At 42.3% G+C, this 27,783-nt stretch overlaps 1 long non-coding RNA gene across 4 annotated transcripts in view; it reads right to left on the bottom strand.

The window, feature by feature from the left end:
- LOC102161653 overlaps positions 1–27,783 on the bottom strand; it is a 218,035-nt gene that overhangs the window by 43,056 nt on the left and 147,196 nt on the right. For 3 of the 4 annotated variants that reach the window (XR_002339514.1, XR_002339513.1, XR_002339516.1), the window contains exons 4-5: positions 8,801–8,859; positions 8,184–8,222 (exon numbers count right to left, since the gene is read on the bottom strand). This is a non-coding gene — a long non-coding RNA (uncharacterized LOC102161653). The remainder of the gene's footprint in view (positions 1–8,183; positions 8,223–8,800; positions 8,860–27,783) is intronic. The other variant, XR_002339515.1, reaches the window with a different exon arrangement.

Raw genomic sequence — 27,783 nt, 5'->3', positions numbered from 1 at the left:
CAGAAGAAATATGTGCCTATATAAACCCAACAAAATAGATCTATCGTTACTGAAGAGATTTTTATCTTACTGTAATAGGGAAAAGTCACTTTAGTACATAAAATATTTAGCTGTTTCCCAATCTCAGATGTGGAACTTTGAGTCTATAGGACAAACACTAGTGAAGCATTAGAGACATGATTCAGTTCCTAATAAACAGACTTATCATCCTCTGGCTTGCTTTTGGCTGCAAAGCAGCTCACAGAGCGACGCTGGGGGGGACATTCGAACTGTCCAGCAGTGAGCAGTTCTGATGGTGGAGGCAACTTTACCGCAAGGGTGACGACAGCGACATTTAATTGAATTATAATCTCGGGAAGACCATTTTCATCAATAATTAATATGTGTTGAGTCAATAAGATAGCTGGGTTGTGATCAATATTACATCATAAGGCAGTAATTGCTGAGCACTTCAGTACGATTTTGCAGATTAAAAATGTATTGTGATATTTTATAGCCTGAAACGGTTAAGTCAGCATTTTGCTCAAAGATGATGTATATAAATACTTATTTGCGCAGGGCACAGAGAAAATCAATGACAAAACTGTTTTCTGTCCCCTGAAATGTAGTTTTGTGTTTGGTCCACAGAGAACTCATGACTAGTGACTCCATCTGCTCAAGTCAGGCTGGCAGGATGCAAAGTTACCATACTGAAATGATTCTCAAATAGGCTACCAGGAGCAGAAGCATCACTGTTACCAGAGAAGCAGTTAGAAGTGCCACTTCAGGGGTGGGTGTCCTATACCTACTAAATAGAAAATTCTGGAGGTGGGGTCCCCCAAACCTGGTGTTCGTTATACACACTAATATTGTGAGAACCGCTGACATCAGAAATGATGAAAACATCAGACAAGATTGTGTCTGGCCAGTTCTCCTGTCATCAGTCAAATATTCAAGTTGCTAGATAACGATCCTAAGAACCCAGACTAGAGCTGACATTCTAAAAGGAAAGATAGACAAACACAAAATCTCACAGATTTCACAAAGGAAAAATAGGAGGTGTTAGGGGACTTCATAAGGTCATGAGAGAATTAATTTGTGGGTAAATCAAGCGATTGACATTTGGTTGAGGCAGAAAGGATGAGTAGGTACCAGCCTGGTGGAGTGTGGCAGAGGAATGGTACAGGTAGAGGGAGGTTGCCAAGGATCTTCCAGGGGATGGGAGGAAATGTGGGAATTTTAAGAAACATGGTAAGAAAGGGGAGTGGGGACTCGTGAGAGAAGATACGAGGAGAGAGAGATGAAGCTGAAGTGTGTATACCAAGAGAGCAGGAGAGATTGGATCCTAAGGTTTCTGTCACCAAGACGGTGACTAGTAATAGAGAGATAGGTTAGGGTTTTTTCCTTTTCATTTTTTGCCTTCGGATGCCATTTGGGTTACTTGCAAAGAATATGCTCAGAGGAACAAGGATGAAGGTAGGAAGACAGGGGACAATGACATAACTCAGGTGAGAGCTGACAGTGGTGTGAATAAGTGATGGGCTTTCAGCTGAGTTAACAGATTCAAAAAATATACAGGAAGTAATGCCAATAGGACTTGATGATGTATTACATCTGTGAGATGAAGAAAGAACTGTATAGGCTGGCGTTGGTCAGCAGGGGGGCGGTGGTGGTGCCATTTGCCTTGTAAAAATACGATTGTGTAGATTTAGTTCAGTGACATACAAACGCAGCACAGGGTTTATTCAAATAACTACCACTTTTTCCCTTTGAAATCAGCCTCATTTCATCTCCACTTGCCACTTGTTTTAGACATCAGAGAGAAGAAAGTCACTAATCAACAGTATCTTTGTACCACCTCATCAAGGTTAGCTTTATCCTATATCTACTCCAGTTATTAGATCTTATATTTATTTTAGTTAAATATCCCATTACATTGTAGGACCATTACCCTACAACGGTGATGTAGGGTAATGCCTACATTTACTGCCTTTAACACAGTGAGACTTGGGATAAAATCATATAGCTACTTTCATCTCCATGGGAACAGGAGTACATTGGGGGTGTCCCCTCTCTTGAAAATTGCTGCTTCTGATTCTGCAACTAGTGAAATGAAAAAAACCACCGGTGTCTTATAGTTACATGGGAGTGAGCAATACAGACATCTTAGCTTGCCTCCCTCTTGGTTTAAGTGGTCCCTTCTCAGCCTCTGTTTTCTTCTTGCTTATTTCAAAGTATGGTGGAAGCTATAGCTGCCCACCCTCCAGCCCCTCATCAGCAGTACAAAACTCTTACCCAATATTTTCGTTATGGGCCCCAAAACTTACCTGAAGTAGGTATTCTGGAGCAGCCTGCCTCCCTTCATCGTTATGTTTATATTCACACAAATAAAAATGCTTTCACAGAATTAGGTTTTCAATTATAATAGACCTATTATATGAGAGAGATTTATACTTGGGAAAATTGTAAAACCATCAGCCAAGGTATTGTGTCTTATTATTCTATTTATGAATATTTAGCATTTCATGGTCATGGACTAAATATTTCCTTTCCTCCTCAATAATACTCAGTCTTTGTACTCACTGGGAAAAAAGGTATGAGAATTAACTAACCTCTATCATTTAAAAAAACAGAGACAATTTCAATGAAATGTGGGTAGGAGAAAATGCTTATGTGCCAATATTTTTTTTTCTTTTTGAAATAGAACAAAGGGAGACTATATCCTACAAAATATCAAAACACACTAAAATTACAATAACCATAGTTGTATTAACTCAGAAAAAAGGAGTAAAACAATGCAACAGAACCACATAAAATATTTAAAATCACATAAAAAGACAGCTTTTCAAATCAGTAACAAAAGTATGAATGCTGTTAGGCAGCATACCAAGTCAATAACAAAAAGATATAAACCTGCCACACATCAAGAACCATAATTAATTTATATGGATTAAATATAAATAAAAAATAATAAAGAAATATTTTGGATGTATTGGAATATAATACAGAAGTTCATTTTCTAATCACAGTTAGAATAGTATTATGAAGGCGTTCCCACCGAGGTGCAGTGGAAATGAATCCGATTAGGAACCATGAGGCTGTGGGTTCAATTCCTGGCCTCGCTCAGTGGGTTAAGGATCTGGTGTTGCTGTGGCTGTGGCGTAGGCCAATGGCTACAGCTCTGATCAGACCCCTAGCCTGGGAAACTCTATATGCCGTGGGTGCAGCCCTAAAAAGACAAAAAAAAAAAAATAGTATTATTAAGACACACAAATCCTAGAAGTCAAAGTAAATTTGGAATGGATTAACATGTAAATGAAATAATATATATAAAAATATAATCATACATATATATGTAAATATGTATTTAACAGAAGGAAATAATAGACTGCCTAACTTAGTTTAGGAAGATTCTGCTTGCTACACAAAGCTTAGAAGCCATACAAAAATTATTGACAGATGTGACCACCTGTAAAGTCCTCTATTTCACAAAATATACCACCGAACAGTCAAAAGACAAGTGATGAATTCTATATACAAAAGTTCTTACCAATAAATAAGAAAGGATAACAAAACAAAACTATGCAAAGCATATGCAATGGTTCATATACAAGAAGAGAGAAATGAAATTAAACAAACAGCACACGGTTTCCTTCAGATTGGCAGAAACTGCTAATATCCAAAGTGGGGTTTTTTTTGTTGTTGTTTTTTGGTGTTTTTTTTTTTGTCTTTTTGCCTTTTCTAGAGCCGCACACACGGCATATGGAGGTTCCCAGGCTAGGGGTCGAATCAGAGCTGTAGCCGCTGGCCTACGACAGAGCCACAGCAACGTGGGATCCAAGCCGCATCTGCAAACTACACCACAGCTCACGGCAATGCCGGATCCTTAACCCCCTGAGCAAGGCCAGGGATCAAACCCGCAACCTCATGGTTCCTAGTCAGATTCATTAACCACTGTGCCACGATGGGATCGCCTATCCAAAGTGTTATTGAGGGCGTAGTGCACATGGTAAGATTGTATGCCATTTGGGCAGTTCCAAGTGGATGTAGATTTTTAAAGAAACTTATCTATTTTTATCTGTTCGATCTAAAATGCCCATCCCTCCTAGAGAAATGCTCACTTGTGTGAAAAAAGGACATGGACATGGCAAGGACGGGCTGGAAGCTTCACTCGTAGCAGCACACTAACTGGTAACAACCTAAGTGCCCACCAGCGCATGAGCCGCCGCAGTTAGAAAGAAAAAGGAGAACTTCATATGTTTTGAATATAAAAATAATCCCAAGATATTTTCAGCAATAAATGCTTAGCAAGAAAAAATACACGCCATTATTCCATCAACATTGTGAACCAGCCAACTCCATCTCTCTCTACATGTTTGCATACTTATATATACGTTAACCGCGTCAACATGAATCTGGACGGCACACACACGTCAAGGGTAAAACGATTGTTTGCTCAAAAGAGAACAACTGTATGAGCATCAGTGAAAGAGGAATTTTGCATTTTAGTGCATGTTTACTACATCATTATGACTTAAGAAAATAGATAAGCCTAGTTAGGTTGGGGTGCTCGTATTCTACCTTCCCTTTTTTCCTTGATTCCTATCAGTTCTGTAGCCTAAGATGCTTCAACAGCATGTTCCTAAACGATCATCTGGAAGAACTTTGGTAAGTAACTAAAAAGAACTGCTTTTGAAGTTTTTATTTACCTACCTTTATGAGATTTGATTAATATTTCAGTCTCTAAATAGAGACTATCAGAGTGTAACCAAACCACTAAAATCTGTTTTTATTACATTGCTCAGATGCATAAGGGAAATACAGGGAATTTGAAAGGATGTTTACATTTCTCTAACCAGTATTCTTAAACTCTCACCAAATCTAATCACCAACTGATTGCCTTAAGAAGGTATAGTTGGGACAGTTGATTCCTAGAGTCAGGAATCAACTGTCTCTTTGTGTTCAACTACATGATTGAGTCTAGCAACAGTGTTACTCTGAATCTGTATATTAGATGAAAAAAGTTACCTGTTATTAGAAGTATCTGACTTTCTATTTGAAACCTCTGGTAATAGTGATATTAAACTGACGTCATCAATGCTGGGAATTATTTCTACTATCAGAGCTAATATTAACTACAGTGTTTATCTTTTGTTCATGTAAAAGGAAATTTGGAATCAAAAGAACTAAGTTAGAGAACAACTGATAAGCAGTGAGATCCTGCTGTATAGCACAGGGAACTGTATCTAATCACTTGTGTTGGGACATGATGTTGGATAATGTGAAAAAAAGGTATATACATCAATGTATATATAACTGGGTCACTTTGCTGTACAACAGAAATTGACAGAACACTGTAAGTCAGCTATAACAAAATTTTTTTTAAAAATCGAAGAAAACAGTAACTCATGTGACCTAAAACAAAGCCACAATCTGAAGAGTGGTGTGTAAACCTGACCACTGCAGCTGCACTATCATGTTCGTGGTTTGGACACGCCCTTCTTAACACACTTATGGACCCTGGAGCAGATGCTTGTGCACCTCCAGCTGTTTTTCATCTTCTGGATTTTGTATGGTCAGGAATATCACAACAAGCTGCTATGGTGGACGGGAAAACACTTTGCACAAGTCACGTATTCGCCATCGGTGTTCTTGGGAGGTAGATGTTCAATACCGAATTTCTTGGGAGCATGTACTTTCCATTTTTAAGCTCATTGATATCAGGGGTTTCTTGCAAAATAGCAAAAGAGTGTTACCAAAGAATAAAAACAAACAGATGCTAAATCCATCGCAGCACGAATATTCAGATCGCTATCTACCTGCCCTTGTGTATTTTTAATGAGGTTAAGTCAGTTTCTCAGGGTCTGAGCTCCTTGAGCATTGGAAAGGGAGAAGCCAAGGACTCACAATGAAGAGGGGTCAGCCTGGGTAGCTTTCTTCTAAGTAACCAGTCAGGTGTACGTTTCCATCATTAGAACCAGAATGGGGCTGGAGAATAAGAAGGTGTGCTAGTCACGCCAGATGGAACTGATGGAGCTGGTTTGAGGCTCTGGAGGGCAAAGGCTGGAACTAGAAGCTGTTATTTACTCATTTATCAAGTTAATTATTTAGTTAACATTCTTTACTACACATGACAAATAGCAAAAAGACATCCCTACCGATGCTTCCCTTTCAGCATGGAATGGCACTGTCATTACCAACAGCAGCAAGAGGCTTCCATTTCTGGGTAGAACAGGGGTACTGGCTGAAAGGGGAGAACTCCCTGCCTTCACCAGAATAGGAACAGAATACTTCAATGAACCTGAACAAATTCTTTCAGTGTAACAAACTAAGTCACATAGCTCAAGTGGATTACTCTGGAGATTATATAGAAATTTTAGATAAGGAAGTGTCATTGAAAAGTCATTTGCAAAAGGTTTTACATCTGTGTAATTAGGCACATTTGTACCATTGTTCCATCAAATTGGATTGTATTCCCAAATGGCACTAAAAGTCCAGTTACTCTCTAAATCAAATTCTATTCAAGTGGGACTTTGTGCCTGACTAAACATACAGGAAGCAGTTGGGTGGGGGGCGGGGGGCTTTGACTGAATGACTGAAGGCTGTCTTAGTGTCAGTATTTACATTTGCTATCCCAAAGCTAGATAACAAAATTTTGATTAAGGTCCTTGTCACTTTCATTCTCAAGGTGGATGCAGAAAGAGATGATGGAATTCAAAGACTTCATTCAATTTTTTTCCCTAAAGGGACTGATAACTATCTCCAATATGAAAAGAACCCTGTTTGAAAGTCAAGTTTAGAGCATGGTTTAAGTTTTGCTTGGCAACTTAAACCTCAGGAAAAAGTCTCATGTTCTTTTTCATGTTTTAGCTATGTGTGTGGCATATTTATTTGCCAAGAACCCCTAAGTGAATAGGATTCCGTTAATTAATCTTAAAAAAAATCTTCAAAACTAGCAATAATTTACAACTCAGGAACTTTATAAAGTGTTTAGGCTCACTAAAAGTAGATTAGGATGAAAAAATAAAAGCGACTACATAATACGGCTGGCCTCGTTGAAACTAGTGGAATTAAGACAGACAATTCTCTACAAGAGAAAGAATTCAGAAACTTTTTTTTGCATAGCAAAGGGTATACTTGAAGACAATTAGCCAAAAACTAATTTTCCCATCCAAAGCTAATATCTACTAATTATTGCATTATGTTCCAAAAGTGTACTTAATGATATACGTATATTACCTCATTTATTTCCACAACAATGATACACATTTGGGTATTATTTCCCCTTTCCTACAAGGGGGGAAATTGAGCTTTAAGAAGATAAATATCTTGTCTGGGTTTATACTTCTGGTAGATGTCCTACAACAGAGCGCTGTCCTTGGTCTTACCTTAGGTTTTTGTTATGGTTGTTGTTAAATCAACCATTCAAAAAAGTACAATTTCCATAATAATATAGGGGAAATAGCAGAATTCTAGAGCTAAAAATGGGACATTCTCATTCAGTTTAGGAGAAAAACAGCCATCAGACTTCTACGGATCCAGGGTCACTACCAAGGCCATTCCTCACGTAGTGAGATAAAAATGTCCAGAATCAGGTCCTGATGGTAAAACCATTGCGTATTAGCCTGGGAAACTGAACACTCAAGACATGACATCTCCTTATTCTAAGTCTAACTCAATAGACACACGTATTCTCAAATAGATCTGCCCACATAAGAAGTTGTTAAGCGTCTAATGAATTTGAATATTTTGACCATATACTGTATCAATGAATAGCTTGAGTATGATATTATTTTTCCTGCAGCCTAACAGGAGAAAGAACATGCTGAGAGGTTTCGATGACACACATTCCCATCTGCACAGGAGTCAGGTGACACACTATGGCGTGGGCATGGATAGGCATCCTGCTGCCACAGGAGATGTATTCATTCAGTGGGTATGACAGCCTGATGTCCCTGGCCACCAGCAAGAGATAGAACGCAAAAACCAGAAGGCCAACCCACTTGACTTTCCTCTAAATAACACCTTCGGACACCAGATGCTACTAGAACAGCTATCCACAGTACGTACAACAGGCCTAATATCCACAGCCTGAGAACATACCTGATATTACTGTGTCGTCCATATATGGGAGGCAAGAAGAGCCTGCACCTACCCCATTGACAGACAGGGAAGCCGAGGCTCACAGAGGTGAAAGTCCCTACCTGAGGATGCACATTCTGCCCATCTTCCAAGAACAGCACCTGGAACAGAAGCCTGTGTGTCTGGGTCAAGCTCTTTTAACCACTGCATGTGGTTCTCCACGTACTCATCCCTTTAGGGTCATCCCCATCTCCCTGTATCCTCATGTGCCCTTTGTGTTGAGGCAGAGATTATCGGGATTTTTTTTTTTTTTTTTTTTTTTTTTTTTTGCTGTTTAGGGCCACACCTGCAGCATGTGGAAGTTCCCAGGCTAGGGGTCGAATTGGAGCTGCAGCTGCCTGCCACAGCCATAGCCACAGCCACGCCAGATCCAAGCCTCATCTGTGACCTACACCACAGCTCACAGCAATGCTGGGTCCTTGACCCCGTGAGCAAGGCCAGGGATTGAGCCCAAGTCCTCATGGACACTAGTTGGGTTTGTTACCACTGAGCCACAATGGGAACTCTGGGATCATTAACAAATTGAGGACAGGGCCTTTGAATATGCATATTTTATAATCCCAACTGATGATGAGTTTGGCTCCCTGGAGGACGAAGATGGAGTCTTAGACGTCTTTAATTTTTCTAGTCTCTTAATGACTTTAGGTCTGTCGTGTACAAAGAGATCCTTTCTACTTACCTGATGATAATTAGTCAGGCCTCCATGTCCACATGTTCTGCATCCTCGGTTTCAACCAACTACGGATTAGAAAAAAAAAAAAAATTCTAGAAAGTTCCAAAAGGCAAAACTTGAAGTTGCCACCCCCTGGCAACTATTTACATCATAATTTACACTGTATTTACAACCAGTATTGACTCGTGGAAAACAAGGGGGTTTAGAGGCCCCCAAGGTCTGCACCGTCTAAAATCCCAGTGTAACTTTGCAGGGAGCCTCTACATCCAGGGTTCCACATCCCCAGAGTCAACTCACGGCAAATCGTAGAGTCCTGCAATATGTATTCATGGAAATGAAAATTCAAGTGGAAGTGGACTCGCACAGTTCAAACCTGTGTTGTTCAACAGTCAAGTGTATTTACACAGCCTTTACTTAGCATTTACATTGTATTAGGGACTACTAGTAATCTAGAGCCGATTTAAAGCACACAGGAGGCTATACGTAGGCTACATGCACCATTTTTACATAAGGGACCTGAGCATCCTCTGATTTCCGTACCCACAGGGTAACATCCTCATCAGTATCATGGTGATACTGCCTTATTCACTCACTATTTACATAAAGGCTTTGAGTAGGTTTAAACTACTTTGAGCCTTGACCTCTTCCTATTGGAAACGAGGCTGTATCACTACTCTGTAGAGTCTCCCTAAGAACCACAGAGAAGCACCGAACCCTCCACAGCAGGGGGAAGGTCACTAATAAGAAGAGGGAAGATGGTGATTACTGTGCAATCACCATTATACCTCTCATTATATGTCTTCAGCTCTCTGTGGACCCTCCCGCGCAGATAGAAATAGAACAGATATTTAATAATGGGAGCGTAATAAATACATATTAGTTGATTGATTAATCATCAAGGAATGAAGGCTAAAGAGAAAAATCACCAGAGGAGCTTCCGGTAGGATCTGCACTCTCTCCTCCACCTGCCAAGCTCTCCCGTCTGTCCCAGGTTTACACTCCTGCCTCCACAGCACGTGACTGAGCCTGGGTGCTGGCGCCCAAGGCTGTCCAAAAGCAATTGCAGAGTCTCCCGTGCCCAGGATCATTTCAACTCTCAGGCCCCAAACACATGGAAAAGTCCCTCAACAGACAAGTTGCCTTTGTCAGGCAAAGCAACATTAAATGCTGCCTTAAAACTATACCCTCACACAACCTCTGTGGGGGTCTATGGCCTCAGGATTAGGGTTTCATCAGACATCCAGGAAGTAGGAAGAGAAATCACACATATCAGGGGTTGAGAAGGGAATTTTCCACGAAGTCTCCAGCACTAGTGCCAACAGTTTCGAGGGCAGGCCCAGAGGGGAATATCCTAGGGTAGCTGGTTGTTGGAATCGGCTCTTCCCTTTTTGTTTCATACCCTTTTCATTGACTGCCACAGAATGCAGGTGGGGAACTTTTCCAGTTCCTGTTGAGGTGTGATACAATGTGTTTATCATGTCAATGAAATAAGAAAATATTCTTTTCTGGCTGTTACTCTTTAAAATACCCTCCAATCTGTTTTCCCCACTGGACCCTAAACAGTTATTTTCACTGAAATCTACATATCATTATTAGAGTCAGGCATTTTACCTTTAACATCTTAGAAAATCCATACATTACAGCAATTATGTCCTGATGTTCTGGCTTTGACAGTTTTTTTCATCTTGCCATGAGAAAAACAAAATAGGAGTTCTCGTCGTGGTGCAGCGGAAACGAATCCGACGAGGAACCATGAGGTTTCGGGTTTGATCCCTGGCCTCGCTCAGTGGGTTAAAGGATCCGGTGCTGCCATGAGCTGTGGTGTAGGCCGGCAGCTACAACTCCAATTGGACCCCTAGCCTGGGAACCTCCATATGCTGCGGGTGAGGCCCTAAAAAAAAGACAAAAAGACAATAATAATAATAATAATAATAATAATAATTTTTTCATTATAAATAGACATAAATGCAAGCATCCATTTCTATTTAGAGTGGGGTTATACCCCAAGTGTTGTTTTTTGTTTGTTTGTTTCTTTCTTTCTTTCTTTTTAGGGCTGCACCTGCGGCATATGTAAGTTCCCAGGTCAGGAGTTGAATCAGAGCTGTGGCTGCTGGCCTACATCACGGCCACAGCAATGCCAGATCCAAGCCGAATCTGTGACCTACACCACGGCTCACAGCAATGCTGGATGCTTAACTCACTGAGTAGGGCCAGGGATCAAACCCAAGTCCTCATGGATCTGAGTCGGGTTTGTTCCCACTGAGCCGCAACAGGAACTCCAGATATCCCAAGTATGTTGAGGGAAATATTTGAACTTTTAATTTCATATCTAGGAAACGTACACAAAGACAAAAACACAGTGAACACCTTTAATAGTCTACACAGCTTAAATATCATAACATCCTCAGGGGAAAAAAAAGTACTTTAGGCCTTTCCCTTCTAGATGGACGCTCACATTTCTTTTTATGGGAAAAGGGGGCAGTTAGCATGAAAATCAGAGTACACTAGGAGGAAACTGGGCAACAGAGAGTCAGCGAGCAGCTTGAAGCACTGGGAGAAGCAGGACAGCCCACCAAGTCACTCGCCAGGCTTCAGCCCACCGTGGCCACCTGCCTGGGAGACAGACTCACAGGGACGAAAGGAACGTGAAGTTTCACAGCCTAGAAAGTGGCTGCATGAAACCAGCTAAGCGAGGGGTTCCCAGGTTGAGGATCCAGCATTGTCATTGCAGCAGCCAGGTAGCTGCTGTGGCTTGGGTTTGATCCCTGGCCTGAGAATTTCCACAGGACTCAGGGATGCCCTGTCCTTCCCCCGAAAAAGAAAGAAAACAAACAGGCTAAGCTAAGATGCAGCTGGTAAATTTGCATTAAAATGTTTTCCTTTTGTGACTTGGAAATCCAAGACCAGAAGGAGGTGGGGGTGGAGAAGGTGGGGCAGAACCCCAAACTTCTGATCAAAAAGGCTAAACTCAAGTGAGTTGGGACTGACCTTGGAGGATCACAGAGGTCACTGGTCTGGGCGCTGGAACTGGCTGTGGATGGACAACACGGCAAGAGAGGAAAACTGGGGCTTCACCAAAGCCGACTCCTCAGGTGACTCCCTTATAAGAGGGGCTGTTTTTAAAGGGCCTATGCTGCAGGGCAGGAAACACACCCCCAAGGATAAGGCTCTGAGTGCTGGTTCTCCCTAAATTCCCAAAGCAGACCCAGGGATTTCTTCTTCCCAGGTGGCTGCTGCCAGGCAAACGACTCTGTTGGGTCAGGGTCCCATCACCAAAACAGTGTTGACAGCCACTACCCCCATATCCAAGGCGTATGATGCTGATCAGAAAGCCTGAGAAGAACCACGTTCCTGCACAAGGGAAGGTCTGCAGGTCGGTGGAGAGGTGCCAAGGAAGAAAGCCCACTAGACACATCAGGCAAAGCTGCCTGGAGCTCAGGACTTTGTGGGGTTCCTGGAAAACCGCTGTGCCACCAGTTCACCCCAAAGGGATCAGCCCTAGAGAAAGTATCTCAACCTTGTACATTTTCGAGGTGTAGAGAGAAACTGGAGGGACGATTGAACCCCTTATAAGAGGGCTCAAAGTGGTGCTATTCCCAGCAGCATGCGTTTTCTCAGAACACGCCTTTCTGCTCTGCGAGTCCACAGGAGGGACCACAGTGTGACCCGAAGGTAGCTCAGTGCAGAACTGGTTAGAACAGAGGGATCCGAATGTCTCAGAGGGAGTCTCATCAATCCGTAAGAACATAGCAGACGGTCATCTGTCCAGATAATGGGGAGGAATACTCCAGATTTAAAGCACTACAGTTTTGCCTTGGAGGAGTGAATTCAGAAGGCAGAGGCGATGCTGTGATTTGGTTCTTCAGTGAGTTTTATTTAGGAGTGCAGACGAGGCAGCAGTCATTCGTATTAGCTGGGAGTGGGTAACCCTTGGTCAGGTTTTGCGGTCTGGGCTGGGTTCTTGTTTGTGTGTGTTCAGACATGACTGCAGAGGGGTCTTCTTTCTCCATTATAAGCACACCATGGCCTTGTCTGGTGCAGGTATTTTGTGAAATTGTTTATGTTCAACAGGAGAGCCTTCCGGTTTAGCGGATAACAATGCACCAGCTTGAAGATGCTTTTTAATTGCTCAGGTTAATGGTGATTATGGGAGGAACAAAGTCCCTCCAGATCACTGTGGGAACTCTGTGTTTTGGCCTCCAACCAACTTCTACACCATAGGACACAGCATTTCTCTCCATCTCCTAAAATCATAAGAAGAAGGGGGGTAGGAGGAGGAGAGAATGATGAGCAGAATCGCTATTAATTCACGCACTGGGGAGGCTGCGTGTGGCGCCCTCTCCTTACACAGCCTGCGGGGCTCTCCCAGGAATATACCTTTTGCTACTCATCCTTCAGCAAAACCCCTCATAGGTGAAAAGCTAACGGTACCAGGTTCTAAGAATCTCAGATGCCTGGCTTCATGGTAGTAGGCCCCTGCAGGCAGGAGGAAATTACAGACAAAGCGCATTTAAGAAAGTCTTCCTCGGTTTCTTTGCCCATAAACAGAGGACGAAACCCTCATCAATTTCAGATGCTTGAAAACCAGCTCCGGCAATGGCACCTGGGAAACAAGCAGCACCTTTCTGCAAAGTTCATATTGACGTTAGGAATTAGGCTCCAATCAGCTCCTGGATTGATAGCTTGATTCTTTGGGAGAGGAAATATCCACCAGCACAAGCAAATAAAATGGTGACCATTTCAAGGAGAAAGAGCGCAGCGTACAGCCGGCTGCAGGAAGTTTACAAATCATTAGATTTGTTTACTCTATAAAAATATGCAATTTATTCAGAGTAATTAATCTCAAAAGGAACATTAGTTAGAATTTATTTATGATGTTCAGGTACCCGAGCAGCTTAAAACGATTGCCCAAAAGGGAAAAATGACTTCTGGGATGAGCAAGTAAGTATATGCCACGGGTCAGGCAGACCTCTAACTGTGTCCCTTGAAAGCCCAAACATAATTTTCCTTTGCCTCTTGCTCTGTCCTTTTTGGCCCCTCTGTGTTCTGCTTGCCATCTCTCTCCAGGCATGCAGGATTTGAGGGGTTTGTCTCCACGTGCTTTTTGTGCCAGCATCATGTGCCTCTAAAGTGGTCCAGCGTCTCTGAGTGAAGCGTCTGGGGAGTCTGCCCCATCTCTCAGCATGGCCTTGCTGCACTCACTGGGACCTGGCGGCATCTGTTAGCTCAGCCTCCCCCTCCATTTCCCTGCAATCGCAATCCGAGCTGGATGGCTGGCTGGCTGGTGATGGATCCCTGGCTGAACTCTGTTGCTCTCACAGTTTTCTTTACCAGAGCGACCAGGGGATCCTGCTCATTCAAGATGATCAGATGTGTGAGCCCCAGTCTGCTCCCGCCTGGCCAGTCCATCACCCCGTGCTCCCAGCACACAATTTCCAGCACTTCTTAAACAAGCAATGCTCTCGCCACCCCGTGTTTTGCACACGCTGCTACGGTTACCCAAACGACGCTTACCACCCCCACCCCTACCCCGACAACACCTTAATAACCTCTTAGGATGCAGACTGAATTCCTCCGCTTCTGAAATCTCTCCCAAGTCTCCTAGTTTCTTCATTTTTGTATCTCATGGTATCATTAAAGGTCTCTGTGAGACCACAGATCATACTTACTGTGATTATTCACTCAAGCATCCGTCTCTGCCCGGTAACCTACAAACTGCACATGGCCTATGGGAAGAGACATGCGTGTTCCATATCTTACCGGAACACATATCCGACCGAGCCCTGATTTTTGGAGGGAGTACTTTTCTTCTACCTCTTCTTGCCATAATTGATTAAGCATCTCCTGAGCTGACATCTGACATCCTAAAATTTTAACAGATCTAGTTTATTCTCCTCCATTTTGTTTTCTTGAGATTTGATTAGTCCTCCTCAGATATCAAGGAGGACTTTATGTCTTTTCCCCGCAGTACAAAGTAAAATACTTGAGAATATTATATTTGAGAATATTTGAAAGTATCAAGAGGACAAGAGACCTACAAATCCAAAGTTGAGCCCCTAAAGCAGGTATGGAAAGATATTTAAAATATGAAAGAGGTAAAGAGGTCTATGTATACCCTTATGGGTTGACTCACAAAATTGATTTTTTACCCACAGTAATTTTGGAAGAGACAGAAGCCCCAAGAGAGCTGAACAGGCAAAACTTTGCTTTCTTTGAACTTTTGAAATTTGCCTTTAATATTCTCATCCTTTGTTTCTTTACTCTTCACTCTTACAAAAGAGGTGGGTTATACCAGATTCTCAGTTTTTGTAAAAAGATTAGAGATTAGTTACAAAGAAGCCGAGATTAGAAAACAGAGAAACAAAAATCTCCTTTTCTTAACTTGCATGTTCACAATTCCCAAGCCTCTGAAAGAGGGATTTTGTCTTTGGCATTAGCGATGAATGTTCTGGGGCTGCCTGATGCACAGTGGGATACTTAGCAGGATCACTGGTCTCTCTAGATGCCAGCATCACCTTCTCCGGGATGGAACAACCAAGCACTGCCTGGGGGACAGAACCACCCCTGGTCGAGAACGACCGCTCTAGAACCAGTGCCCGAACCGTGTACCAAGGTTCCCTGGACATGGGAGTAACCCTCGGGGGGACCAAGGAGTAGCTCGGATTTTCCAGGGAAACACAGTGACGTCTGTCTGACCTTGTATGACCCACTAGTCCCAGTCGTTCACAGTATTAGCATTAAACTGCTTTCCTACTTTTGATGACATTCCGTATTTGTGAAGCTGGATCTGGGGAAGAGCTACAATAAAAAACAAACACTAAGTGAAGATCCATGGGGAGGGGAAATTAGAATGCCAGTATCCAGTTTGATTGCACAGTTTGAGAGTTTGTTCTGTGGCCGGTAGGCACTACTTTATCAGGACTCAAAATTTACAAAGTTGTTTGGATTTAACTACACAATTAACTGAATTGTAGGCACTTCGTTTAGCCCAGGAGTCACATGAACAAATAGCTGAGATACCACATGTACCATGAACCAAAAGAGTTTGGAAACTGAGTGTAAACAGATAAGGCCACTCGTAATATGGAGTGAGGAATCACTCTGTGTATATATTTTCTTCCCAATTATAGCTGGTATAAAACAATGAAGTTTTTGTGGGAAATATTTGAGGGCGCTTGGATGTAAGCAGATACCATGATTCTCTTTAGCAAATCATACAAAGATTAACTGATGAAGCTGGTGCAATCTTAGGATTATGATCAAGCCTTAGGACATTTCGATGGTGTTTGCAAAACATCCTAATTGGTGACTTCTTTTCGCTTTCTTAAATAACGCACATGACATTTTAGAGACCTTGGCCCATAAACTCCCCCTCTACCCAAAACAACACTTAATATTTGCTTTGAACTCAATACGGTATTTGTATAGTATAAAGAAGAAAGCTTCCTTTAACAGGGAAATAATTAAGGCATGAATCAGGAAAGGAGAAGTTTTGCTGGCCTCAGGAAAAAGGTAATGAGAAGAAGATATCAAGAAAGATGAGGAATGAGAGCAGCCTGCACAACTGAGAGTGAAAAGCAATATTAGAGATGCCTATTAAATTTAAACAGAAGACGTTTCAATGCATAGATAGAAAAGACAAAAATGGCTAAACACAAGTGGTGGATTGGAAGAGAAAAGCACGTAAGGGCGGCGTGTTAAAAAAAATGTTCACACGCCATAAGGGAGAAAGAATGAGAAGGAATCTGGGTACAGTGGTGAATAAATTTCTGTATCCTGGCTGAGCTAAATCTGATATAGTCTTGCCCTATTACTAAGGAAAACAGGACAAGGAAACGCATGAAATCCCACTAGCCAAGTGGAGTAAGATCATGTTTCCAAAGAGGACAGAAAAATATTTCTAACCCCACATGGTTTTTTGGTAATGTTATCTCACCACCTCTCATGTAGAAATGAGAAATCCCCCTCCTGTTACTCTGGATCCCTTCGAATAACAGACAATAGGCGGTGATATAAATCCTCTTCTGGGACTTCTGAGCTCAGGCATTTAATGGACCTGGAAACGCCTGCTTTTTACACTCGAGAGGAAGTTGGCCATCAGGTAAGAATTTGACTAAACCAAGATGGTCCTCCTAGGAGAAGCCCAACATGGCTACACGAAGACACCACGTGAGGCAGAACTGAGAGCCTGACCCACAGCCTCAGCTCGAGTCCTAGCCAAGAGCCATCAGAACGGGAAAGTCAGATGGAACTTCTGACCCTAGTAGGGCCACCTCGCGGATGCCATGTGGAGAAGCATTGAGTTGTTCCCACTGAGCCCTGGCCAAACAGGAGAATTTTGAGCACTTCAGTGTATTCAGCCAGGAAGTCTTTCAATGCATGATTGGAGGTTTGAGAGCTGCTACCAACCCTTGGGCTGACAGAGGGGTAGGAAGGAGACTGTCCAGAACCCAAAGCGAGAACCACGTTACAGAGAGCATCTTGTGGAAGCTGGGACCGTGGAGGATGGGGCTGGCCAGCAGGCAGTGGAGCCTCAGGGAAGAGGCTGGCTTCTTTACATGCCTCTCTTTCCCTTTTTTGAGTCCCCCTCATTTTCTTCGGACTGACAGATGACTGCCGTGACTGCTGAGCTGAAAACCAGATCTGAGTGGCAAACATCACGCTGTGTGCGGAACCACCCATCCCTGAGACAAGGAAGGTTCGGATGCAGTTTCATAATCATGCATTAGAACGTCTCTTCCCCTGAAGCTTCAGTCCACATACAAATTCACCTCTGATGGAGCTAACTTCTGGGGACACAGCTCAACATGCTCGAAGTGCACTTTATTTTTTTTTAATTAATTAATTTTTTCCACTGTACAGCACGGGGACCAAGTTACAATGTATATAATATGCTTTCCTCCCATTGTTGTGCTGCGATGTAAGTATCTAGACATGGTTCTCAGTGCTACCCAGCAGGATCTCATTGTAAATCCATTCCAAGAGCAATACTTTGCATCCGATAACCCCACGCTCCTGATCCCTCCCACTCCCTCCCTTTCCCCCTGGGCAGCCACAAGTCTATTCTCCAAGTCTGTGATTTTCTTTTCTGTGCAAACGTTCATTTATGCTGTATATTAGATTCCAGTTACAAGTGATATCATATGGTATTTGTCTTTCTCTTTCTGACTTATTTCACTCAGTATGAGAGTTTCTCTCAAATGTGCTGCCCTCAACAGGCTGGAGTGACAGTGGCAGGTGTAAGGTTGGGGGAGGGGTTGGGGGCTTTTCCAAGTGAGGGCGCCGTAGTGTGTAACCACAATCGAGGAAATGCAAAGGCGATTCCTAAAGCCAGGCATTTTATTTCTATTTTCCCCAATTTTGCTCACTAAGGCATCCTTGGACACCATCCCAGAAACGTCACAGGCCCTCTTTAAAATGCTCTCCCTCCGACTTCCCTGCTTAAAGTCCTCGGGTTGTCACTGTGGGTGTGGCCAAAAACAAAAAGGTTTCTCCTCAATTGACTAAATCCCAAGGTGTAGCTGCTCTGTGGACCCTGACTCCCAGGGTGTGCGGGCCAGGAGAAGAGGCGGCGGGGCAGCAAAATCACACGAGCAGCTTCACAGCACCTTGGGAGGCACCCGAGTCTCTTTCTCTGACTTGGGTGGGCAGCGGCGGGGGCGACAATAAGGAAGAAGAGATTTAAAATCTTAGCCAAGAGGCCACAGAGCGTGAGGAACATGCGGGAGGGACCTCGTAAACCCCTTACTCCCTAACTGTGCCGTCATTAAAATGGGCCTCGTGGTTGGGTTATTAATAATTTTATGTGCCATCCATCACATGCAGTAATCAATGTACACAAAAACATAAGGTGGGCAATATGCAGAGCCTTTCAAACAATTCAATGTGCCAGGCTGATGTCTATCAGGATATCAGAGTCCTTCAGAACACGGGAACAATTTCATTATTTGAGCACAGGGATGAAAAGAAAAAGTTATGAATCAAAAAAATACAAATGCAAATGTTAAGCAATGGAACCAGTTGCCTTATGGAGACAAACTTGATGCATTTAAAGCAACTTCCTGTTATCCCAGTTTTATGTGTTGTTGAGAAACTGATTTTTCAAGAGCAAAGATTCCTTGGATCAAGAGATATTGTGGAAAATTCTTGTTTAAAAATTATTCCCTGGAGTTCCCATTGTGACTCAGTGGGTTAAGAACCCAACTACCATCCATAAGGATCCAGGTTTGATCCCTGGCTTCGCTCAGCGGGTTAAGGATCCCATGTTGCTGAAAGCTGCCATGTAGGTCGCAGATGTAGCTCAGATCTGGCATTGCTGTGGCTGTGGTGTAGGCCACGGCTATGGCTCCAATTCGATCCCTAGCTGGGAACTTCTATATGCCGCAGGTGTGGCCCTAAAAAAACAATGTATGTGTGTGTGTATCTATAATATATATGTAATGTATATTACATATCATATATACAGATAGACCTATAATATAGATATCTATAATCTATATATTCCTTACTTCTTAAAGATGAAGCCACGGCTGACACATTTATTCCAAAAGGAAAATGTGCCTCAGTCTCTGGAAGTGCCCATCACTGACCCACCTACATGTAGAGACCAGGACAGCCAGGAGGAGGAAAGGGAGAGGAGACCCAGGATTGGCACTGGACCGAGGTCGGACGCAGATGCATCTGGGCCACAAGCATTGGGCTGTGGCCTCTAAGAACCCTCTGATTGTGTCAGGTCCTGTGCTGAATAAAAAGCACCCAGCATCCCCCCATTCCTGCTCTGCTACTTTCCCTCCCACGTCAGACCTCATTATTTCTGAGCCTGTGGAGACCATCAGCTTTGGGACAAGTCAGCCTGCACAGCGAAGTGCAGCTGTCACAGCCCTTCTGGAACAAGAGGATCAGTCTCTTCTCTTGTTCTTCCTCCCTCCCCCCCAGTGTATTGTTTCAGAGCAATGACGGAGGAAGGGGTGACAAAGGGGTTTGAAACTCTGCTTCTGCTAGCCTGGGGGGGAAAACGTGAGGACCTGCTCACTGAAGAAATCCTGCAGAGCGCTCCTGGGGAGCAAAAACTAAGAGCACCCCAAGACCCCTCCTTTCTTTCCTTCGGAACACACTGTGACATTTCATCCGCATAGTAGCTACCCCTGCCCTTCCTCTGCTCCTGAAACATCTGTGCTCCCAAGGACAGACAGGACCGCCCCTCAGAAGAGACTGGGCCAAAGGAACCAGTAGTTTATCTCCAAAGGATGTATCAGCTCCACTGAAGCTGTTTTGAATTTTATAAATTTCAAAGGCTCAAATAAATATGAAAGAAATGGAGAGTTGATTTAACTTTTTTTTTTTTTTTTTGTCTGCATTGGAGTACAAATACTGCTCTGTTTTATACGACAAGTGATCTTCTGTGTTTGCCTCGTCTCCAGCGTTAGGCTTTCCTGCACCAACATGAAACTTGTTGGACTGGGTCTTAATGCATTCAAAGCAACACCAGTGATAAACAACCTCAGGACTAGAAGACAGCGTGTTTTCTTTCCTGTTAGTGACCCACTGTTTACCAGAACAGGTAATGGTATAAATGATGATGTTATCAATCAATTCAAAATCCGTATGCTTTAAAATTAGGATTCCTTTCAAGCGTGGATTCCTAAAATAACTTGCGGCAATTCCATTTTCAATTGAGTTACAAAAAAAACAAAAACAAAAACAAAACGGAAACATTTCTCAAATATAAAATAAGAGAAAAAATTATTTGTTTGCAATAATCATTGCAAAAAAAGGCAAATGAAAAGGTAATGAATGCTCTCTAACAATAACTGGGCCTTGGCTTGTCAGATATTTCTCATTATTCCGAAGTACTGTTATTGAAAAATAATTCAAAGCATTTAAGGGTAATAGCCCGAGTCTGTAAAGAAGCATTTCCAAGCTACGCTTCGCTTTCCGATCATCTGGGCTTCAGCCTAAACAGGACTAACAGTATCACTGGAAAACTAATTTCAAAGTCTGGACTGGTTTTTTGTTTTGTTTTGTTTTGTTTGCTTTTTAGGGCTGCACCCTTGGCCTATGGGGGTTCCCAGGCTAGGGGTCAAGTCGGAGCTGTAGCCGCCGGCCTACACCACAGCCACAGCAACACGGGATCTGAGCCGGGATCTGTGACCTACACCACAGCTCATGGCAATGCCGGATCCTTAACCCAGTGAGCAAGGCCAGGGATCAAACCCGAAACCTCATGGATACTAGTTGGATTCCTTTCCACTGCACCACAAAGGGAACTCCTAGAATGATCTGTTTTTAATGGGCTCTTTCTTCAAAAGGAAGAAATGTCTGCATTTTACTAAAATATTATGGGTTTAATAAAAAGACATACATAGGCAGGTATGTAAACAAATTTAGAGGCTCTCTTTGAAATGAGAAAGGTGAAGTTCTTGAATATATCTTGAAATACATCTTTTCTTTTCTTTTTTTTTTCTTTTTTTTTTTTTTTTGTCTTTTCTAGGGCTGCACCCACGGCACATGGAGGTTCCCAGGCTAGGGGTCTAATCAGAGCCATAGCCTCTGGCCTACACCACAGCCACAGCAATTGGGATCCAAGCTACGCCACAGCTCTCTGCAATGCCAGATCCTTAACCCACTGAGCGAGGCCAGGGATCAAACCCGCAACCTCATGGTTCCTAGTCGGATTTGTTAACCACTGAGCCACGATGGGAACTCCAAAATATATCTTCCTTACACATGTGCCTTCACGGCCATGTGTGCTGTTCTGTGCACCTGCTGGAGTCTGTGGGGACTGAAATGTCAGATTGTCGCCTTCAGACTTGGGTGATGGATGAGTGTCACCATCCTGGAGTTTACAATATGCTCCGGATAGACCCCATGTGGCTGCCAGTTGCGTCAAAAAATGTGTTACAAGTGAAAAGCCAGAGTTTCCTAGCTCCACTACACACGATAAACTTACCTATTAATTTCTCTATGGCTGAATTTTATTTGTGATAATTTTAAGTGCATGCCTTTGTTTTGTTCTGGAAGAAGGTGACGTCTGAGACTCCTGTTTCAAATTTTAACTGCAAGAGGAATAAGAATTTAGGAATCAAAAGATCATCCATCTATATGCTACTGAAAGATTCATGCCCTCACCTTCCCAGTGATCCAGGGGATGGAATTTAATCACATCCCTGAAAGAGTGAAATACTCCATGCATGGGGTGCGTGTGCCATAAATTTTGAAAAGCTCACTCACATTATTACTGCTAGAGAAAAATTTTCTCCACCAACTCATAGTATAGGGTACAATACAATATCTGCTTCCACTTATAAAGCTTTGGTTTATCTATTGACCTAGTTTTCCATGAAAATAATATATTTAAATAGACTATATGATTTAGCCAGTTTTAAGATCATGTCTGTTAGAAAAGTGTACCAGTTATATGATATTCCCTTTATTTCAAATAGGCTTGTACTTTTTCTTATTTCAATAAAAATCCTGGAGTTCCCAGTGTGGCTTATGGTTACCAACCTGAACTGTGAGGATGCAGGTTCAATCCCTGGCCTCCCTCAGTGGGTTGGGGATCCGGTGTTGCTGTGATGTAGGTTGAAGACACGGCTCAGATCTGGCATTGCTGTGGCTGTGGTGTAGGCCAGCAGCTGCAGCTCTGATTCGACCCCTAGCCTGGGAATCTCCGCATGCCGAAATTGCAGCCCTAAAAAGCAAAAACAAAACAAAACAAAACAAAACAAAACAAAAAAAACAAAAAAAACCTCCAAAAAAACCCAAAAAACAAAAAAAATCTCAAATCCTTATAATAACATACCCCAACCACTACAGTACACACACACAACAGCTAAGAAAGTGGATTTATGGAGTGCTTTTCTTCCAAGAATCTCCAATGTGTCACGCATGTCTATACACATATTTTTAGGACCCATTTCTTTTTTATTTTTAAATTCTTTTTATTTTTTAAAGTTTTATTGATGTATAGTTGATTTACAATGCTGTGATAATGCCTGCTCTACAACAAAATGATTCAGTCATGTATACATACACACATCCGTTCTTTTTCAGATCCCTATCTTACTATATAGATGACCCCAGAATACTGGGTAGAGTTGCCTGGACTACAGAGCAGGTCCCCACCGGCCGGTCACTCCATAGTGCACGGTGTGCACATGCCAGCCCCAAACCCCAGTCCATCCCTTGTCTCCCCCGCTCCATCTGTCCCCTTTGGCGAAACCAAACATTTGTTTTCAAAGCCTGTGAGTCGGATCCGGCTCTGCAAGTAAGTTCATTTGTATCCTGTTCTCAGTTTCCATGCAGAAGTGCGATCATATGATGCTTGTCTCTCACTCTAGGACCCATTTCTTACTATAAGGTTTTTGAAAATTTACTTAACATGTAGACTGTAAGATCAGCAAAGTGCAGCTAAGTTTAGACATTCAGCAAATTCTTGGCATGTCAACCTGGTAAAATTTCCCATACCAAGTTCATCAAATGAAAAGCTGCATATATAAAAGTACAGTAAAACTGATTCACGCAAATACTATGGCTATGAATAACATAACCGATAGGAATGAAAATTATAGCAAATAACCCAGGTGTCTTTAGCAGTACTTTAAGAAGGATCATTTTCTTTAATAGTCTATAAATATGAATTAGTTTGATGAAAACATAACTAGTGAGAAAACAAACACGGTTAAAAGTAACATAAAACCAAAATCACCATTCAGTAATCCTATTATCTTGGATTCTTTACCTTAAAGCATGTATTTTGTAATGTTAGTAAATGCCACATAATGGTTCCAGCTCTGAAAAGAATAGGATCCATTTTTCAAAGCCTGACACAGTGATTCGGATACAAATCGAATAGAGTTAAATATAGAAGTAATGCTGCATTGCAATGGAGCAAGTCAGAAATCAGACCTTTCCCTTCCATTAACCTGGGGTAATTTACTACATGAGAAAGGTTAACCCTGGGGAGAAATTCTAAACCCTCGGAAACAAATAATAGCTGCTCCAGACCGACTACAGCGTGCCTGTCTCAGATGACTTGTGAATCATTCCTCTATTCTTTGCATCATAAGATTTCACGATCATAGTTAGGATTTACCAGTGATTGGTTTCCTGACCTCCCTTCAATTATCTAAAACCTTATTCATAATTGGCTCGAAAGATATTCCCTTGAATTCCTTCTTTTGTTTCATAAAGAATTTCACTCCGAATGTGAACTACAAAGTGCTTACTTGACAAAAATCACAAAGACAAGTCTTAACTTACAGATGATATATTTTCCTGGCTCTGCTCATCTTTGAATATCATCAGTTTAAGGAACCCTTATGCCCACACATAAACAAATTGAATAGGGAACTGTCCCTTTTATACGGTTGAAACAGAAAATAAGTATTTCTTCTCCATGACAATCCTGATCTGTGTGCTATTAAACTCATGTCAAAACCTGGCTGAATTAAGTAATTTTATGAAAATAGCATAAGCAGTCTATCTAATTGCTTAAATGTTGGCTCTCTACCAAATAATCAAGGCAAGTACCAAAATCCTATGCACTGAAATTGAATTACCTTGTTTTCTTAAAAAGCCTCTTTTCCTAAGCAGCATAGCAAAGCTATGCTCTCAGTTATCAAATGATGCTTTCAAAAAGCAACATATAAAATTTAGGGTATTGGCAATAAAAACTCCAGTTTAGATAGAGCCATTTGGGGCCAATGTCAGTGCAGACAGAATTGTTTTAGACAAATATTAGTGGAGGTAAGATTGCTCCGACGTTACTTGGGACCCTTGTGTCAGTCAGGAGAAATCCTGTTAGGCAAGACTGCCAACAATCTTAGGCAAGACAGTAGCCAACAATGTCCGAATTTAAGTGTCCTAAAACGCAGAAGTTTACTTTTTGTTTGGGGCTGCCCATTGGGCCTTAGGTGAGCGGCCTGTATCATGCTGGCCTCACTCCCTGAAGCTGAGGAAGCCTTCACCACGTGGAATGAGCCCCGACAACTGAGGGCTCTCCCGCAGACGTGGAGCTGTGACACGCCACTTCTACTCACCCACGGACCAAAGCAAGCTACAGGCAGTTCCCCATCCCCAAAAGAGGGAAACTGCTTTTAGAAGGAGGAGAACTTAGAATCCTGGTATCAGGGATGAGGCCAACCCCCTCAGAGTCAAGCATTATGGGAGAAACCCGATGAATCACCCAGGTTAGGAACAGCGTTGATTCCCACCCGCACCCTCATAGAACTAAGATGCATCGTTTTTTGTTTCTCTAATAATGAGAATAATTTAATTGATCCATCATTTTTAATTTTTTTTCTTCCACTAAACTCAATCTTGACTCTCCCCTATAGCTTCAACTATATGACTATGCAATTTGAGATCATGTGTGTGTGCGTGTATTTTATGACACAAATAAAAAGTTTGGAAGAAAAGAGCTTACCCATGAGAGAAGTCCTGCATCAGGAAGCAGTGCCTTGTTCTAGTGACCCTGCCATGCTCACTAGCTCGGAGCAGCCCGAGGGAGGCCTCAGTGTGAACTCAGTGCAACCTCAAGGTTTAGAAGCTGGATACTAGAGCAGCTGTGCTCCTCATAGCTTGACAGTCTGTTTTCTAGAAGTGACTTCTAATCAAGGCACCCCTTTGTCTACCACGGAGGATTAAGGTGCAATTGCAATAATCTATGATGGTATTATAAATTACATAAATCTGTTTACATGTCAATTTTTTTGTTTGTTTGTTTAGGTCCGCAGGCTAGGAGTCAAAGTTCCCAGGCTAGGAGTCAAATTGGAGCTGCAGCTGCCGGCCTAAGCCAAGGCCATAACAACGCCAGATCCAAGCTGTGTCTGTGACCTACACCACAGCTCACGGCACTGCTGGATCCTGAATCCACTGAGTGGGGCCAGGGATTGAACCTGTGTCTTCATGGATACTAATCAGATTTGTTTCCACTATAACCCCAAGTGAGCCTAATGACTAATAACTAAATGGCAGAAATTGACTACTAAGTACTAATCATTAAAGGTAAAATGAATTAGCTACCAATTACTCACTTTTTTTTTTTCAATTACAAACACTTGTCTTAAAGCAGAATTTAAATGTTTTCCAAAGAATCTCTTTTTCAAACGTAAAGTGATTTTTAAAATGGACATTTTCATTTTTTTCTCAGCAATTCCTCTTGAAAACCTTTGGGAATCCTTTGTGGGTGAGCGTCATTGGCCTCTCACCAAAATGTTTGAAATCTCATACAGAATCCACACTGTTTTTGCTTAAAGGATTTGCAATTCAAATGTTCACCCTTTGAGGTATATCTTCATGATGACATAGTCTCTTGGCAAATGCAAAGACCATATGTGGCTAGAGAAAACGTAGCTTTTAATGAAAAGGCTGATCCTGCCTCTGGCTAATACCTTCCAGTTGCATGACTGAAAAAAACAGCAGGGGGCCGGGAGATCTTTACAGATGGTTCCTCAAACCCTAATGAGCCTGAAATGTCATGGAATGTGGCTTCGTGCCTGATGCTTTAATGTCACTAAATATTTTGTTTGTTTACCACGCCATGTTATTTCTAGAAAGTAATCTTCCCCGACTTTACCTTAAATTGTGCCATAAGGAAGAAAGAATACTGGTTTAAATAAGTCCAGGGGGTTCTTTTATTTAAAAGCTTTGGCTACTCGCCGCAGGTAGGAAATGCTCATTCAGTGACACAGAGATCCGGTCTGGTCTGTGTCACCACCTTCACTCAGCCCTGGTCTGCAGCTGAAACCCCTGCAGCTTCTGCACCTTTCCGTGGAAGCCAGAGGACCGCCAAAGTGACTGGGTTAGTTGCTTTAAAACGATATTTTCATAATCCTGATACATTTCAGCAACTCAGTTCAAATTTTCGATACTGGTGTATAAAGTAATAAATATTTGTGAAAACTCCCTTTGGATAATGAGTGTGTGAATGTGTGTGTGTGTGTGTGTGTATTAGTACTAAAGAAATCTGGTTTTGTGCTTTCATCCCCAAACACCCATACATTGAGATTTGTACAACTTTACTTTCAGGGTCTCATATCCAGCTGATTCCAGGGAAATGCGGTCACGTGACACAACTTCCTTGAGGCTCATGGTGCCCTGTACATGATTGCCTGCTTCTAAATGTTTATGTTTTATTCCCTTTCTTAACGAAATGCTCTGGGAGTTCCCATGGTGGCTCAGTGGGTTAAGAACCCTACATAGTTTCTGTGAGGGTGCAGTTTGATCCCTGGCCTCGCTCGGTGGGTTAAGGGTCCAGCATTGCTACAAGCTGCGGTATAGGTTGCAGATGTGGCTAGGATCCCTGGTTGCCCCAGATGTGGTACAGGCTGCAGCTGCAGCTCCAATTCAACTCCTAGTTCAGGAATTTCCATATGCTACAGGTATACTGCTAAAAAAATAAAAAGAAAGAAAGAAAGAAAGAAAGAAAGAAAGAGAGAGAGATTCTTCAAAATTGAATGAGGTTCAGGCCCCCAAATGTATGATGCCCTGATGGTCACCATTTTTCCTGATATGTTCTGAAAACTTGTTAAACCAATGGCTTTGAAACCTTCCCCTGCTTTGTGATAGGAAGTTCAGGTAGCCGTCAATGATCACTAACTCATGCAGCAAACCCAAGACCATCAAATCCTATGTCAACAGTGAGGCAAACAAAAAAGTCCAAATTACACTGAAACTATTAATAGTCACTGCAATTTGTGATATCATTATCTCTGAAGGTAGGCGTGGAGATAGAGCTAAGATCAGAAAGTGGGTTGAAGCTTTTCCTTTAGAAGAATCTACTTTCTTGATAATATCAGCCCCAAACAGGGAACATCACTTTTCTACCCTTTATGGGAATTTTATCACACAGGTGCCTGTCCATAGAAGCCACACCGGGCTCTTGAGTGGGCTTTAGATTCCTTCCATGTGGCACTCAGCATCCTCAGGCAAATACGGAATTTAGCCATCATTGCCTGATTCAGACTTTTAGCTCTCATCTTCCTGGT

The sequence above is a fragment of the Sus scrofa genome, chromosome 16, assembly GCF_000003025.6.
Source record: "Sus scrofa isolate TJ Tabasco breed Duroc chromosome 16, Sscrofa11.1, whole genome shotgun sequence".
NCBI lineage: Eukaryota > Metazoa > Chordata > Mammalia > Artiodactyla > Suidae > Sus > Sus scrofa.
This window is presented reverse-complemented; position numbering and strand designations above follow the sequence as displayed.